The sequence below is a fragment of the Cyclopterus lumpus genome, chromosome 7, assembly GCF_009769545.1.
Source record: "Cyclopterus lumpus isolate fCycLum1 chromosome 7, fCycLum1.pri, whole genome shotgun sequence".
In the NCBI taxonomy this organism is placed as follows: domain Eukaryota; kingdom Metazoa; phylum Chordata; class Actinopteri; order Perciformes; family Cyclopteridae; genus Cyclopterus; species Cyclopterus lumpus.
The window spans coordinates 17,809,522-17,827,674 of NC_046972.1; the positions used below are offsets into that span (position 1 = coordinate 17,809,522).

General features: G+C 41.3%; 1 protein-coding gene across 2 annotated transcripts in view; it reads right to left on the minus strand.

The window, feature by feature from the left end:
- Positions 1–18,153, minus strand: part of LOC117733098 (teashirt homolog 2) — a 69,309-nt gene that overhangs the window by 39,120 nt on the left and 12,036 nt on the right. The window contains exon 1 of one of the 2 annotated variants that reach the window (XM_034536467.1): positions 1–467. This exon is cut by the window's left edge and continues 266 nt beyond it. The exons of the other annotated variant lie outside the window; for it this stretch is intronic. The gene's annotated coding sequence lies outside the window, so the exon portion shown is untranslated. Of the gene's footprint in view, positions 468–18,153 lie in introns of those variants that run through there. 2 annotated transcript variants of the gene reach the window in all.

Here is an 18,153-nt window from a genome sequence, read left to right on the forward strand (position 1 = left end):
CAGTTCGGAATCGTTTTCAACGGGGAAGCAGATGTTCAGTCGGGCTTGTTCTTTCTCCTTCTTCTTCTTCTCCTTCTTCACCTTCTTCTTCCTCCTCCTCCTGCGGGGGGCGAATCGCCTCCGTTCACCATCCGTCGGTGTCCATCAGTGGGCACGTACGTCGGTCGGCGTGTCGTCCGTCGGTCCCCGCGGGCAGCTTTCAGGCGGACACGATGTGGAGTGAATGCGCGTAAAAGGCGTTTTTGGTAATGATCGCGTGTGTTACGCGCGAGGAGAGGCGACGCCAGCAGACATCGATCCCGAGAACAAACTGAACATTAAAAACTCCTCCCTCCTCGCCTGGACTTGATGATGGCAGCGAGACATTTGTTACACTAGATAACCATGAGTTTATTAAAGGAACAGAGGCCAGGGAAAAGAGGCTGCTCCCCTCTGCTCGCTGGCCGGGTCGTGTGTGTTTTAAGAGCCTTTTTTTTCTCCCTTTTCTTCTTCGTCTTCTTCTTCTTCTTCTTCTTCTTCTTCTTCCTGCAGCTTCCGCTTTGCTCGCTGAATGAAAGACATAAAGTTTGTAAGAATTCCTCCAGCACAAAGAACCGCTGCGGTCACGGACGTGTCGCCGGTTAAACGCGCTTTGTGGAAGGCTAAAACCTGCTGGTGTGAACATGTAGCGTGCACAACACACACACACACACACACACACACACAAGTTAAACATCTTCAACACGGAATGAGAATTGGGAGTTATGATTAGAACATTTTAAAAAAAACATAGTTTTGATCAGTGTGATACGTGTACCTGACCGCACGCATCGTTTCTGTGGTGTAATCTGATTACATTTGTGTCACTTTTTATTCACAATAGGCGAGTTTACTGCAATGTAAACAGTGGGATTTAAACGCATACTTAATAAATAATACAAACAATTAGGTAATCTGGCATTTCAGGATATTGTATATGTACACACACACTTGTGTTTATCATATTATCACATACAGTTTATATCTCATTCACGTTCCCATACATCTCTGATCTGATTTATGATAAAAGGCATCAGTCCAGATACAAGCTTTATGAACTATTTTATCTGCGACTAATGTTACATTTCATTATTGATTCATTAAATATATGAAAAAATGTCACAAAATGGTGAAAAGTGCCCATGAAGCCGAACTACATGATGTCATCGAGTTATTGGTTTTCCATAACCAACACTCCAAAGACATACAAACATCCATTCATCTGCAAGTAATTTCAGGTCGATTCAGTCGTGTGCCCTAAAACTAATTATTCAAAGTTAATCAAGTATTTTACTTCTGTGCAAGCAGGTACTGAGGTTCAGCAAAACATAGGTATTACTGTACCACGGTTATGAGTACAGAACGGGACTTTGCAAACCAAGTCATAAAATCCTTCTAGGTTTCAATAACGTTCGATCCTGAACTATAATATTCACACTACAGGCTTTTTAAAACTTTTAAATGAATATATACAATACTCAAGTATTTCAACCGAGTACTTTTCAAGCTACGCCCTCTAACTTTGGTATATGTACATAACATGTAACTGTTGTATCATACTGTGCAAGAACGATATCGAAGCATCTCTTTCTCTTCACAAGCTACTCAAGACTTAATCAAATATGAAGTTGAGGTGATGGATGACTTCATTTCGGAGAGACAACACCCCTTAGAGATCCAGGCTCGCCCCGCATTACAAATGGCTTCCTGATAATATTCCATCACCCTATTTTGTGTCTGTCACTCATTTTGCCAATGATACCAGAGACCTCCCGTGAACTCCACCTGAACCTGTGCGATCAATCATGGCTCAGATCAAGCTTGAGCCATACCTGTCTGACAGCTCTTAACACCCTGTGTGTACACAAAGCATGTGTGTGTGTGTGTGTGTGTGTGCCTGTGTGTGTGTGTGTGTGTGTGTGCGGGGACAGGCGGCGCACACCGCCACCTTATCTCTCCCCCAATGACCTTGTCTCGGCTGCTATTCGCTTACGTCATCCGCACCCCCACGCCGGCCCGCCCACGTTCCTTTACGCCAAACTGGTTCGGAGAAACTTTCTGATTGCCACTTGTGTTTAAAAAAACAAACAACTTTTCACTTTCCCATTCACGCATCGGTGTCAGCGGCAGATCCACGTGCAGATGGTGGAACGTGTCATCCCGTAAGTCTTGATGAGCTTTTCCTCCCTCACATGGTTGCAATTCTCATACCTGGCTGCTTGAGGATTTTCCGGGATACAACTTCAACAGATTTCACTCAAGTGTGTTCCTCCACTGTAACGAAATGTGACAAACATATGTCTTGTTAGTGCTTTTATTTTGGAGCCACCTGTGGCTCTCTTTGCAGTGAAGAAGCAAACGTGCTGAGAAAGTAGACACACAAAACGTAATGTTTGTGAACTTTGACCTGTGCTCGATGACGGGCGTATGAACCTTGAGCGGAAGTGAAATCATATCATGGATTCTAACATTTTTTTTTCCCCAGTTTGCCGAAGCCTGAAATCCAATAAGTTCATATTTCATCTCGGATCTCATCAAGAACCGGAACTGCTCCTCTTACTGTATATTCTCTGAATGTTTGCTTGAGCTTTGTACACTCACGCTCGATTTCCATGCAGCTCTGACTCAGAAAATGTGTCCACATTCGTTGGACGACACCCATGGCACTACTGGACCGTTGACAAAACCATCCTTTATTTATTGTCGACAAAGCAGCTTTCAGAAAGGGTCTTTTGACGGCAGACGGCATTTTGACCTCTCGTCATTTCAGCGCTGAGAAAGTTCAATTTCGTCTTCACCGTCGATCCCGGAACATTCAGAGGTGAAGAAACACCGGCTGGGGAGTGGATATTCACGATAACCTTGAAGTCAGTGTTGTATCCTGGGACATAAAGTACAGGACGGAGTCATATGTACACAATATGTGAGTCATGGCTGCTGATAGAAGCCTTACAGCCTTATAATTATTACATGGCTTTACATATCACACCGCACACTATCGCTGTAATATGTTGTCCAAAAAGCTGTGTATCTGAATTCTTAAAAGGGAGAATGAGCCTTAACAATGTATAGACTCATACAAAAAGAATCCCTGTCAATCGTCATCTATGACCCACTGGAAGTGTGTGGCAACAATATTTCAATCAGGAGATGGTGGAGACCAAAACAGAGCCAACAGAATATTAGACTTTGGAATTAGTGTATTTCTCTATGACAATATGTGCACACAGAAAACGAAGAAAACTATCGAGTTCCTTAACATATCTGTATTCCAGATTCCTTTGTTATAAAATGATCTTGGACTATTTCCGTTCAGCGAGTGCGATGAGAAAGACGACAATTCTGCAATTAAGCTGTTTTATTTCCTTTTTCTCCATCTCTGACATTTATGTCTGTCCTCTTCCTCTCTCCAACATTTCACAAGTATCTAATTGGTCGGATCCGAGTTCACACGGTTCAAGTATTTAAAACTGTTCTCTTGAAAATCCAAGTGAAATGCATTTTTCTTTTCAATCTATCTGTGCAGGAATAAAAAATTAAAAAAATCATAAACAAAGGCATTTCGTGGTTGTTCATCATGTTCCCCGTTGTACGGTAAACATGAACTCTCACGCAGGATTCATGGGCGCGTTGATGATTTACTCTCTACATATTGGTTTGTCATACAAACACTATCCAGTGGAAAATTGTAAATCTTTCAGATTCATTCAAAAGACTCCAGCAAACATCTGAAGAACAGCGATGTTTCGGGAGCAGAGTGGATTCAAATGGAACACAGCGCAGCCTCACAGGCCGACTCACATGATGTACAGGCTCGCTGTGGCTCTACAACATTTAAAGAACACAAAGGATTTATGATCCACATTGGTCAATTATCCATTTGGGCAAAATCTGAACTCAATTTCCAGTATCATTAGACTGGCCTCAATCATATTTTGCGTTTGCACTATTACACAGTGTTTTGTCGATAAGGAGTCTAATTATAATTATCATGATAAAAGGAGGACGGTCGAGGAAATACAAACCTGTGTTTAATCCAAAAATGAGATTTCATGTGCAATGGCCTTGTGATCGAAGTCTGGTTTCATAATTTTCAAAGCGGAACAACAACATACGCATACACTCAAAAGCAGCCGCTTGATTTTTAAGATGTAAATCATGTAATTCGTGTGAAAACTTAACAAAGCTAAAACAAAGAGCTATTACTTATTTGCTGTGCAAAAAGAAGAAGAAAAAAAACTTCGAGTTGCGTGATTGACAAGCGGTGAAGAAATAAAAATATTCCCAGAGCAGGACTATCGCGCGGCGATATAATGATGCAAGCCTAATATGATCTTTCTTCAAGGACGAGGAATAACAAATCACATGAAACACTCATGGCAGTAATCTGTGTTCATATAAACAGACGTAAACATCATTTAGCACATCTTGACATGACGCCTTGGTTGTTGAGTTTTGATGACAGCATCAAGACGTTTCACAGAAACAAGACTAAACTACATTAAAACGACGTGTTAAAAGAAGTGTTTGCGATGTAATAATCCATCCAGCAGCACAAAGACGTGAACGGGTATATTCACGGTTATACACACAGTAGCATGTGGTCCTGTCCCGTGGAAGAAGAACAACACAATGGAGTTGAAAGTAGGTGATGGTTGAACAAGCGGATGTGAGTGTTGTTGTTGTTATTGTTGAAAGCGCAGTTAGAGGAGCTTTGTGGGACTCGGCGTGTTTGTCCTCAGGGCTGAATGTAACACATGACAGAGCTCATTGGAGCTTTTTATTTTATTTTATTTTTTTGAACAATTTGTATAGTGTACTTTGGAAACGCAATCACCAGAGTTATACTGTTGCAATGTTTGCACCTGATGCTGCTAGCTGACAAGTAGGTACTTGACATTCTCTTCGTGACAGGTGTTAATACCTGATGCAACCATTATTTTGGTGACTACACTGAAAAATAAAGGCTACATTTGGCATGTACCATATGTGTATTAAAGGCCTCTACGCACTGTGCGATAATAGAGATCTCACCGTACGGTTTATACCTGGTGATTTGTAAAGCTACGATGTCAAAAGAAGGTCGTAGGTCAAAGGTCATAGCAACGGTAACACTGTGAGAATCTTGGTCCTCTTTTTTTGGTCTCCTAAAGTTGAAATCTCTCTAATTTTGGATTGACAACAAGGGCTGGGGGAGTGAAGTCATTTTTTCAACAAATCCATAAGAGCAGCTTTAAGTAGCTATCTATTTGTTTTGGGTTCTTGACGGTAAAATGTTTCCATGTTCATCAAAAGAAGAATAGATTGATATGATATTAATATCAAAGTGACGGATATTAGAAGAGACTATAATGTGCTGCTTGTAACTGTGTATTGTCTGAAAATACGCTGCATATTTGAACTGACTAATTATGAAAAATATAACTTTTAGATAGTTTTCCGATGGTTTGATATCAGAAGGACCTTTTATGTCCCCTTTGATTATGGCCAGTAGACGTTTCTTTTCAATAATTGTAATTTAATTATTCGCAGCACTTTTATGTTCCGTGTCAAGCTCATTTAAAATCATTTATTCTATTGATGTTCGTTCTTGCATGTCAAAAATGTGAAACATAAATAAATAAATCCACATTTAAATAGTGTGATTGTGTGCTTTTGTTTTGTCGAAGCCATTGGTGTGCCGGTGAACATCACCTCCAGTGGTCGGGTTAAAGATAACGTTAATCTCATGATATGACCCAGATGTAACCTTTACTCATATCTGTAGGAATCTGTAGAGTGAGTACAGTATGTGGGGTATGAAGGGAGAGGAGTGTTGTTCGCAGTCTTTTTTTTTTTAACCCAATAACACCCATGCAAACAATCCTGCTAACATTGCTGCTTGACCTATTTCCTCTCATGTAATATATCGTTAAAGCAGCCTTGTGAAATGGTTTAATTATTCATGCTTGATTTCAAAATGAAGAGCTTTGAGAACATGGCTCCACAGGAGGATTGACACACGCAACGGTGCTCTTACAAGCACACATACTGAGGCACACTGGGGCCCGGCTTAGGCAAAAAAAAAAAAAAAAAAACTAAACACACACACCCTTGACTGACTTCATCCACTGTGTTGTGCACAGAGCATTAAAGCAAGAGTGAAGATAAATGCCCTGTCAGCGCCTTTAATGATTTATTTCAAACATTTCACTCGATCCAATAAGGTTACAATCTATGGCAGGTAATTGTTTATACAGAAATAGATGGCATTTTGTTTGTTTTATTGAGCATTGAGTAGAGTGAACACACTGACCTCAGGAGTGGATGCACTGTCAGAAATATCAATTCGCTGTTTTAGACTATACGTTCTGCACTTGGTTTCTCATCAAAGACATTAACGCACAGCGCCGTCTTCAGCATTTGGACTTTTTTTTTACGCATCAGGCTAAACACCGCCTCTGAAGCTTATTTAATCTCTTTTTAAGGGTGCGAGGCCTGCCGGTCCATATGGACGAGCGTGCACGCGGGCGTCCGATCCGCCGCGCACTATTTTTGCCTCCGTGCATGCGTGTGCTGCAGTTAAGTAAGGCATCAGAGCAGCCTGTCACTTGTCCCTTGGTATTGCTTTAGTCTGCGTCGACAGTGTGTCCACCCTGGGTTTGTCAGTGTCTATTCAGACCTGACCTGTCTTGTTCAGCACATGGCAGAGGATGCTGATGGACATTTCCAGTTCTCCTTCTCGGTGTCCATCACTCGGCGCAGGATGCATCCCTGACGCATCTTAGTTTGAGCTCCTGAAATTTGTTGACAGTTGCAGAGGGTGGTCTGCAGTTCTGCCACCCTCAATTATGGGAGATGTGATCTGATTCTGACTTGAGGGATGTAGGTTGCCTGCTGTGCATAAATGCTCAATTGTGGTCGATCGATATCTCGCTAATAGGTTTTGAAAATTGAAAACAATGCAACTAGAAGAGATGCGTAAACCCTGCTGAGGGATTTTGAAATACAAACCCAAAGGGCTAAGTGAAGGTGGGTAAGTGACATCATTTATTTGTTTATTTCCAGTCCTGGTGGATTAGATTCATTCATGCTCTTTCATGTTTGTTGCTTTGCTGCCAGTCAATCTTGTGTTTGTTCTCTTAATTTCCTGCGAGCTGCTGATGAAAAAGAAGGAGTATTTAATTAGCCCTCCCTCTGTTCTGTTGAAACAGTTAGTGTATTTTTATAGGACCAGGAACGGAGCTCAAGTCTGTTTCTAATGGAGATGGAGGCAATCAGATAACCAACATTGCCACCCATGCTCTCTTTTACTCTTCTTGAAGAGGACAACTTCAGCTTTTAATAAACATGTAATAAGAAGGAAAACAGCTGGTAGCTGCATCGCAGATGGTGCCGTTCTTGGCATCTCCAAGGAAGGGACCACACATACAGATGGCTCATTATTCCAGCATTTGGTTATGCATATTGCACAAAATTTTATTCCAATGCTTAACAACCAGTATAAGCAATACAGGTGTTACTATTTTCCACGAGGCCCTGCAAAGTAAGCAGCTGGAATCTTGTTTTTGGTCATATCTTTTGATGCGGATCACTCACGGAAGCCTCGGAATCTACTTTTCTATTTCAACATTTCAGCGCCCGTCTCCGTTTGTGAGGAGCGCCGCATTAATCTACACCGAGGTGTGATTCATTGGTAAACAGCTGTCAGTCTCGCCACTGACTGCAGCTCGGTTTTTCAAAGCGCACCTCTGTGTCGTTAAGGTAACGGCACGCAAATACCTCAGCGGGCCGTTGATGAAGACGGAGGGAGAGATATTGATCACAAAGCAACGGGGAAAACAAGTCAGCACAGCAGGCCGAGAGCGAGGTCAACACGCAACCTTGACCTCCGTAAAAAAAAATCACTCTTTCATCTCAATTTACAAACTCCTGGTGTAGGCTGACAATCTGCATATTTCTAAACTCGAGTGTCCTCTGTGTATTATTCATACTCGTTCAAATAATGTCACTGGTGTAAAAAATAAATAAAAATAAAAAGATCATTTGAATCAAAACAAGGCAAAGGATTCGGTCCCATGAGAGAAATATGTTCTTCATCGGGTCTTTTTTTAGGTTGACTGTTTTAAATTACAGATGCTCTCTAATTGGCTACGGTCAAATAAAGCCCGCCTAATGAGGCATTGCATTCATTTGCTTATTTCCTTTCAAGTCGCTTCCCTTTGTATCTGAGAGCAGAAGTCTGCTCCTGCGCTTACTGCCGTTCCAGGCGATGTATTCTTAGTCAAAAGACTATTATGCCTCAAATGAACATGTAAATATATATTTGCTTCTGCAACAGAATAGTTGAGACTGTGAATTCACTCATTAACTGTGTAAACAGCAGCAGTAATAAACCCGTGAGCTTTAACCTGCATCCTACCTTTCTGCAGTATTTTGATGACCACGAGCAGAAAAACACAAGCCCACACATCTCAGTCACTGCATCTCCATTATATTATGAACTTAGCGCGGACTTCTCCTTTAATGTGATGATTAAGTGTGCTAATTACAAGTGAGAGCGAGACGTAGACACTTTTATCCGTCCGCCTGTGTGTGTGTGTGTGTGTGTGTGTGTGTCCCGAAACATCCGAGGGATTTTCTTTCAGACCTCCTCACACTTGACACTCCATGTATGCTGGAGCTGTCCCGTTCAATTTATAACAGGAGTCAATGTGACCTTTATCCTGGCAATGACTATAATGTACTTTAGCACATGTCATTCTCAGGTCAGGATCATCCCCTGTGTCATATGTTTTGTCTTGCATGTTTTACAGTCACCAGGGACGTACTGCTGCGTTTCTGCGCTGCAGCCCATACAACTTTAAAGTGAACTTAGACAGGTGATAGCGTCAGTACAACATGTGGCATGTTATAACCACGGACAGAGTTTACTGAGGCCTGATTAATACAGCATGCTATTATGGGTGAATTACTTCTGCATTATTATATTTTCAGAGATATTTATAGCTTGTAAAATGTAATTAGACTTCATAATAACAGAAATGACTATTGTGAACCCCTGTTTCATAATAATAGCTTTCCTTTCTACTCGATTCAAGTCTACAACAAATACAGGAAACAAAGGAAGCCAAATTATTTAAAGTGCTTAAAAGCATAGGTAGGCTGCACCGAATAGCTGTCACATGTTTTTGGCTCCAATTTCTACCCTCATACTCATCTTATTGCTCATCAGCTAAGTTGTCAGGTCTGCTACATCCCTTTGATGGCATCACTGACAATTAGCAAGACGATGCCACACAAAACCATCTGGACAGGCGTATCTATCGTTGCTGAGGGAGACAGTTTCTGGTGTGACAAAAATAAATCTCAAGGTCAGTCACTGTCACTTTTTTAAAGTATCAGATTCCTTCAGAGGTAGATTTATGGGATTGGATTTATTTTGAGAAGGTTTACTGGCTAATGACAGGGTGTCTTAGAGACTGTTAAGTGGAGATGAGGAATTAAATCAGTAAAGTACACAACCCTGTCCCTGCTTAATCTTTGATACTGTTTTACACACTATCGTACTTCATTGTTTGGGTAAAGAAAAGCAAAGTACTTGTTTTAAAAGGGTGATGTGTGTATAAGTGTATGTTCAAATTAGATGGATATATGATGGACGGCCAGACAGACAGACAGACAGACAGACAGACAGACAAACAGGCAGACAGACAGACAAACAGGCAGGCAGACAGACAGGCAGGCAGGCAGACAGGCAGACAGACAAACAGGCGTTGGCTGCTTTACAACCATTCCAAATATGATCGGCCTGGCATGTCATCGTTCTAGTACACTCAGAAAAAACGATCAATTATCAAGTGGGGGGCGGGAAATTGATTTTCCCCTTCCCCATACGCAGCAAATGTTCCACATAAATATATGATGCTTTGACAAACCTCTTTGTATTAAACTTGAAGGGCCCTGGCAATGAAAGTCAGACTAAATATAACTCTGTTAAGGCCCAAACACATCAGCATTTAAAACTGTGGGATTTTTGAGGAAAAATAAGCAATGCACATTTCCATAACGTAGGTCGTCTGTCTTCATCTTAGGCTACATGTTATGCAACCAAACATGGCCAGTGATCTGGAGATTACACAAATGACTCATAACTATATTTTGAAAATGTAAAAAAAGGAAATGACCCTTCGTTAGGTTCTGCCCTCAAACTCAGACTGGCCAATACTGACCAGTCTGACAATGAACCAAATGCATATCGTAAACCCTGTTTCTCTCTGAAATCACTTTGGGGTTTTTTCCAGTAATATTATTCAGTTAGTGACAGTGTGGCCTCCACGGTGGCTCTGACAGCTTGACGGAGTAGCATCGGGGGGTGGGGCTTAGTGTCAATTATCATCAAGTCATATGTCTAATTGGTTCTTGATTATGCCTAATTCTTCCTTGAGTACACATCTTTTTACATATGTCATTGTTGTCTGCTGACTTTGGACAGCTCTTCTGTTCATTTCGTGTGTTTCTTATAGTCATTTATTTTCTTGTTGTATAAACCTGTGTTTTCACCACTTTTCCCGTCATATCTGTTGTATTTCTAATACCTGGTTTTGTGCTGAAAAAGTACAGTACTTTTGTGTAAAAAGTACAGAGAATATTCCCGGCCTGCCATGAACTCTGCAGCTACTGTAGATCAACAACAAGCCCTGCAAGTCGTCCCAACGTCACCAAGCCTCAAGCACCACCTATATCCTAAAAACGTGTCGATTAATTCCATTGTTCCACTTTCTTCTGCAACCATCCTCATTAGATAAAAGAATAATATGGGGATTCTCCAGAGGCTGGTGTCTTTAACATTACCTATAATCTTTCTTTATGCATCTGCTTAATTTTTGCAAAGAGTTTTTGATCAAGGTTGCTGTGGCAAATGGATAGTTAAACAGAAACTAGAACACGCTGTCATTGTTTGAAGAGCATGTTCGACACGATCCCTGCTCTTGCTCCAGTAACTCATCTGCAGCTCCGCCATTGTGTGGTCCCATGATGCTTCTCTGCTTGTGTGTCCATACATCATGTTTGTGCGTGCTGTACTAAAGCAGATCCCCTACAGAATAGGCTCCAGAGTGTCATCCACACAGAGTTATCCCTCACCACTGGCTGACCGTGGCATTATTCCGATGGGGACTGTTTGACTAATAAGCATTTTTTGCTTCACAAGCGCTGGCTCTAGTCAATGCTGCTGCTCTGGATATACATACTTTACATAGAGGACACCTTGAATTGGAAAAAGAAAGGTGGCCAAAACTATTAAAAGCACCCACTGGTCCAGAAAAAAGACACTGTGATTTCATTACAAAAATCATATAATGGTCGTAATCACGATAGCAAAGTTGCACTTTCGCTTGGCGAATTTGCAGCGTTATGTAGAACCGAAACAGCCCTCTACCCGGATGATTTTAATTCAAATTTTGCATATTACACTTTAATGTGTGAGATGTATTCTTTTGTTTGATTGCAATATTACAAAACTATTAAACATGGAAGCAGTCTGATGAAGATGCTAAATAAACAGTGTTGTACAGGACAATGAGTCAGCTGAGAGGCCGTGATCCAGCGACACTCTTTAAGTGGGATGCTTTACAGTGAAAATGTAGCTTTACAATGTGCTGCAGACATTACATAAATGTAGTGGAACAAAACCAGTTCATTTGCTCTGAGGATGTCCTCAAGTGAAGTACATGTATTTTCAAACATGAGTGGTTCTGCATTTGTGAGGTTATATATTGTGAAAGCAACCTTGTAGAGTGCAATGCATATTAACTTGTACTGTATAATTTAGAGGGATGGTGATGAGTGAAAATCGAACAAATATATCTGTCATCAAATGTCTGCCTCTGATTGAGCATTTATGGCTTGAGTTGAAAGTCCAGCAACAATACATCATACTCTGTGCTGGTAAACTGCATATTTCCACAACTATTTTAGCTAAAATGCTACTCAAGTGTTTTCCTCCCACACACAGTTAGAAATGCACATTACAAATATACCTCTTCAGTTTGTGGCACTGAGCAGTCGCTGAGTTACTTGCAAATTAGCTTAAATTTATATTTATTTCTGCGCTGTAAAAAAAAACAAAAAAAACAAATTCCCAGCGTTCTGACGTGGATTCAGAGTTTTGTGCCGCTGCATATCTGCCAGTCGCGTCCGGGTCCGGAGCTTGCTGTTAACTCGGTAACGCGTTGCGCTCACCTCGGCAGACCACCCTGACAACCTCCTCCTCTGTTGTTAAGACTTCCCTGCAGGAAGCCGTGAAGCACAGAGATTCGGTCCACAGAGGTTTCCACCATCAGATGGTGTATAATGTCCCACAGTGTCTCACGGTAGGGCTTTGGTAGAAGTTCAGCACACATGAGACACCATCATTTGAAAAACATCTGTCACTCTGACAAATAATAAGTGCACAGGGCCTCCAGGGAAAAGGGAAGTGCGAGCTCCATCTTTTTTTTTCCTTTTCTTTCTGTATCGCACTGCGACTGACTGCTGTTTTTGTGTGTGGTGAACTGTACTTTATGTCTAATGCAATGCATGCTCTTTCTGACAATTGACATTTTAAGGGCATTACCCTTGACAAGGCGACCCGGACAAATGAAAGAAAAAGGCAGAATGATTTATCGAGCGGGCTGACGAAATATTTTGATTTGCATTTTTCCTGTGCTGTTTGAAATGAATCTCCAGGACGTACACCACACCTCTGCTCCAGGCTGTGTGAGCTGTCTGCAGAGTAGCTGGACGACCTGAGATCAGGTAGGGCTATATCTCCCCGGGGCGCTTGCAAAGCCAAGACAACACTGCACTGCTCTCCTTTTCTAATTCTGCCAGTTCCTCCTGGCTTAATTGAGAATTTGAACAAACAAATTAATCATTGCAGCCCATAAAAAATGACAGGATTCATGCAGTAGCATTCTTCATTCTCTCTAATTTGTTGTGTGTTGTCGTCCCCCCGCCCCTCTTGCTGTGCCTTTTCCTCAAACCCCCACAGCAGTTTTTGTGCTGAATCTGCTAGTTTACCCCCTTATGAAAATTACAAATACTTGTCAAGGTTAACGAGTTAATATTCTCATTCAATATTTATTTTATGGGCGAAAGAAAGCGTCTCCCTTCAGCGCGTCCTCTTCCAGAGCGAGGATGGGTTTGTTAATCAAAATGACAAGGACAGTGTCCTTTTGATAATCCCCTGAATCATCGAGAATAAAAAATGAACTTTATTAATCAGCGGCCCCTGATTAATTGTTATGAAGTGTTGCTCATCCATTTCCCCTGCATTTCTGTAATTTTCTCGCAGAAGCCTAACAATCTCCCCAATGATTTGAAGCCTTTTTGAGCTGGCGCTGCATTCAGCAGCAGAGCAATAAATAGCTGGGCACACTCTTCCTCCTGGATGAGCTTCTGCACAGTAGACTTTTACAAAAACAAAATGCTTACTTCCTCACTCTGCTTACAGCATGGTTGTTTTTCTTTCTTTTTTTTCATAACTTTCTTTCGCCTCTGAGTTTGCATTTTTAAATGTCCAAAAAAACGTCAATACGGTCACTGACATCAGTTTAGTAGCAGCCATCCGTCTGCCTTTATGTTTGCTTACTGCATCAATACTTCAGTTTCTGCCCAATTAATCGTTGAATGTGAAGCACAAACATTCATACATTCATCTCCAGTTCAGCAGGTTAAGAGTGAAAAGCAGGATTCATATCAAATCAAATATGAATGAGGAGTTAGTAAAGGAAATCACGTTACACGTGATCTACAAATTAACAACTCAGAGTGAGACCTCCCCACAGTGAGACCCCCAAAGCTTATTTTTAAGCTTTAGGAGTATGACGATTAATAGTGCATATATTGATGGTGTTAATGATTCATATATAACATTGAATGTCGCCTGCACAGTGGATGGTGCAAGGTTGGGAATCTGATGTAATTTACATGAGGGTGCCAGACGTATGGTGCTCATTTGCTCTGAAGTGATGTCCATGAAACAGAATATACAAATGATAGGAAAGTTTCATATCAGAAAGACGTCTCTTTTTTTCTTTCTTTCTCCTTATGACAGAAGGGGCCGGTGATGAAGAGAGAATATTTCATGCTATGCCCATTAATCAGCAGCCATCCGTTTTACTGTATTTACCTAGAAGTTATTCTTATCATATTCGGCTCCATATTTAAAGGTCCAGCGTAAGGAAATTATACATTTAACGAGTGCATGCTGTGAATTTCAGCCTCTTCAACTGATTTAAGGGGGTTGGGTGGCTCGCATGCAATTAATTGTGGAGGTGTTTTATCCATCAGAATGAATAATTTAAAGGGAATGTTAATAGGTATCCCAGACTTGGCCAAAGGAACAGAGACAAAGTGTTGTTGAAAGACGTTTCATTACTTTCCCTCTGATGCTGCTCTTCATTTGTTCTTCTGTCTTTTTTTGGGTCAGTCTAGTCACAATTAAGTCGATAAAATTATTAGAACAATAGTACCAAAATAATTATAACAAAGAATGTATGAAGAGGAGATGTACAAGTTGTTGATTTAAGATTAATGTCACATTGTCATTATATTTGATTAATTTCAAAACTGCATTATGGCTCAGAGTCAACATTATAACCATTGCAGCATGAAGCCAAAAGTTAAACTTTCCCCATAAATAAAAGCTAGTCTGGTTCCCAGCACATGGGAACTAAAGTAAATTTGAGCAAGAACTTCCCCCTGCAGAGTTATCTTTGAGAAATCTGCTTCATGTAACATAAATTGTGACACGGAGAGGGTGTTTTTTTCAGCCACATGAATGCTAGGTATAAATAACGGAGGAGTTTGAGTTATAGATAAAAAATCGTCTCATCATAATTAAAATAATAGACTTGTCCCGCTGTTTTCCCCTAAAATACTGAAGTAAAAATATTATATACAAAGTATTACTTATAGATTACAGATCGGGCCTCAACAGAAAGACAGAAATTACAATATATGCATTCCTGAGCCGGAAAGTGTATGAATACTAACACATTTATCACATTAACTGAATAAGATTATCTTGGCTTGAATCACCGTACACTCTTTTATAGACATACAACCACAGTTCCCCTTGAAGGAAGCATCACATTGATGATGTCTGAGACTTGATCTCAGTACAACTGTGTGTGTGTGTGTGTGTGTGTGCGTGCGCGTGCACGTGTGTGAGAGAGAGAGTCTCGTGTGGTGGGAAACAATGTGAACTTCATTGACTCCCACATGCACAGAGGGATGACATCAGAAGGAAGTCGTCTCTGTCAGATGCAATAAAGAGCGTCCACATGCGCATCGTCCCCCATCCTTCACACTTTGTGTAAACCCAACCCACAACATAAATTAGCTACGGTGACTACTCTTTCAACGGCCATCCAAGACGAGGACATTTGGAGGGAAAAAGATGCACCGGGGCCATGTTGCGAGCCAGGTTTTCCAAAATTGACACAAATTCAGATGATAGATATTGAAAAATGCATTTTTTGACACCGTCCTTTTCCCCTCTTGTAACACGAGCATGTTAATTTTTCACAAAAGGATTCGCAAATACACGAGTCCTTTTGTACAGTCTCCTCAGATGGAGATCTATGGCATTGTGAACAAAAGCCACTCCTTCAATGACAAGTGCCAAGTGCATCAGCCAGTCCCTCTTTTCAAGTAATTCCAACCCTGGCTATTCAGGGTTTGCCCTGTGGCAAGACCGAGCACTTCGTTCTCCAGAAATAGCCATAGCTCATCTTTCACGGGGACTCAGGTCGTCTTATCACGGGGAGAGAGGTTCATTTGAATTTCTGTCACTTCAATATGCCTGGCAATCATGATGCCCAGTTAATATTGAAGTTTGGGGAGCGCGTGGTGTTGCGCTCTCTCCCCCCGCAGGCTGTGTGGCAGGCACAAAGAACTCGTAACTTGCCATCAAATATCTTATCTCACGACTTTATCTGCCAGCAATGGCAGACAGTCGCACCTCAGCAGCTCGCCCCCAGTAGATAAATCATGATCCTCTGAATGTGTTTACTCTTCCCTGCCCTGATAGCATTCAACACGGTTTGTCCTAACAAACACATATTGGCTTTGAATGGAAATGCTCAAGTATTAAATGCTAAAAGCTAAATAATTGAACGCCTCTGGCTAACGACAAATATGTGATTTGCTTTGCTGGTTGTCTATTTATTTGTTGTCCTCCCAACATCTGAATTTCCTTTTGTTCCCCGTTTCCGTCAGTGAAGCAAAATTGGCTCATCACATCTAATTAACACCCAAACACACCTTGACAACTTTTCGCATGACACTCACTCAGCAAAAAATCTTTTTAGAATAACACAAAAAAATCCACACTTCAACGGAAAAGAGAGGCGTTTTTCTTGATAAATTTAAGATAAAAGACAGTGGCAGTCTTTTTCTCCCGTGACATATTTGTTCTTTAACAACAAATCAATGGCTGTGAAAGCTTGGCACCTGAATACAGAACAATGGGGAGATGAAGCAAAGATTGTCTTCATTAGGCACATTAATATTCATAGAAAGTAGAAAATCTGACACCGCGGAGGACTTGGTAACCTTTTCTCATATTAGATTTTTTTTTCAACTTCTTAACACAATTAAAGTCCAGCAATGACTTAATTAATGCGGCTTTCTGTCAGGCGCTTTAAAGAACTGTCAATTTGGCCTGGGTCTGCCTGTCAGCAGGGAAGAAAGACAGTCATCCCACTCTAAGAGGAGACAGTCGGAATCACAGTGCCGGATAAAGTCACATTCTCAGACACCTTGCCAAATTGATTCTTTTAAGGGTTTTCTTGCAGATTACCATTTCTTCCCTCCTGTCTCTTATTCTGCATGAGTGTCAAATCTGAGAGAAAAAATCTAAATTCACTTTTAGGTTCTGGCTATTACCGTGCTCTCCTATTGTGCTCGTTGTTGCCGATACCCTGTTAAATTATGATTTGAACGAAACGTTTCTTGAGCAAGATGGTGTCCTCAGAGCTCTGAATCAATTACCCAGATACCGGGAACAATATGGCGCGGGGGTAGAGCGCGCTGCCCTCGCGGGTTGCGGAAGTTACAGAATCAACATTAGCTCAATTATTCGTTCCCACAGAGTTACTGAACATTTTCTATTCTCATTGTGCATTTCTTCTCAACATGCCCTTGTGACAAACGGCATCAGAGAGACATCAGAGAGACATCAGAGAGACATCGCCACGCGGCGATTGTGTTGGCGAGTTTCTCGGTAAATCCGCCCAGCGAGGAGCGAGGCGCATGCCTTTGCTTTAGAACCAGTGAACTGTCTTCAAGTGGAAGCCACGGGCTGTCCAAACAAGACGACAGTGCAAATGGCTGCTGCTAATGACTGATTCTCCTCTTGCCTGGGTTTTGATCAGAAATAGCTCCATCTCTCTTTTCTCTGGAATGGTAGTGACCAAAAATTGAGGTAATGGGCCTTCGTTTCCAGGCTGACACAGTTGCATGATTTGTTCTCACTTTGACTGAGATCAGTCACACTTCATAGAGAGCGAGCTGAGATTTTTACAGAACATATACTGCATTATTACACAAGTAGTTTGAGTGTGAGGGCAAACCGAAATAGATATGTACAATATTGTTGCAGTTTTGTGAAACTCCTCCCACACCTTATTCAGTGTTATTTTGAACGGTGTGAACAGAATATTGAGAGAAAAATGCAGTACAAATCCGATTTCATTTTCATATCTATCCACTAGGTATGTGTGTGTGTGTGTGTGTGTGTGTGTGTGTGTGTGTGTGTGTGTGTGTGTGTGTGTGTGTGTGTGTGTGTGTGTGTGTGTGTGCGACCGAGGGGGGATTCATACACTGCCATTTTCTGTATTAATGAACCAATACCTGTGATCATTCTGCAGGAGGTGTAACTGTCTTGGCAGGTGTGCTGCCACTGGGAAACAGATTAAAATAGTCAGTGTTCCTTTCAAGGCTTGTACAGAAAACAATGGAGGCTTCATAAGGTAATCATGCCATTATATGAGACGGAGGGACTAATTGGAATTATACTAGAACAGGCAGGGAGCTCATTAAAACCTTGAGCACTACCTCATGATAAACAGTCACTTTAAGGGCTGGCACTAATATGATGAGGCAAAG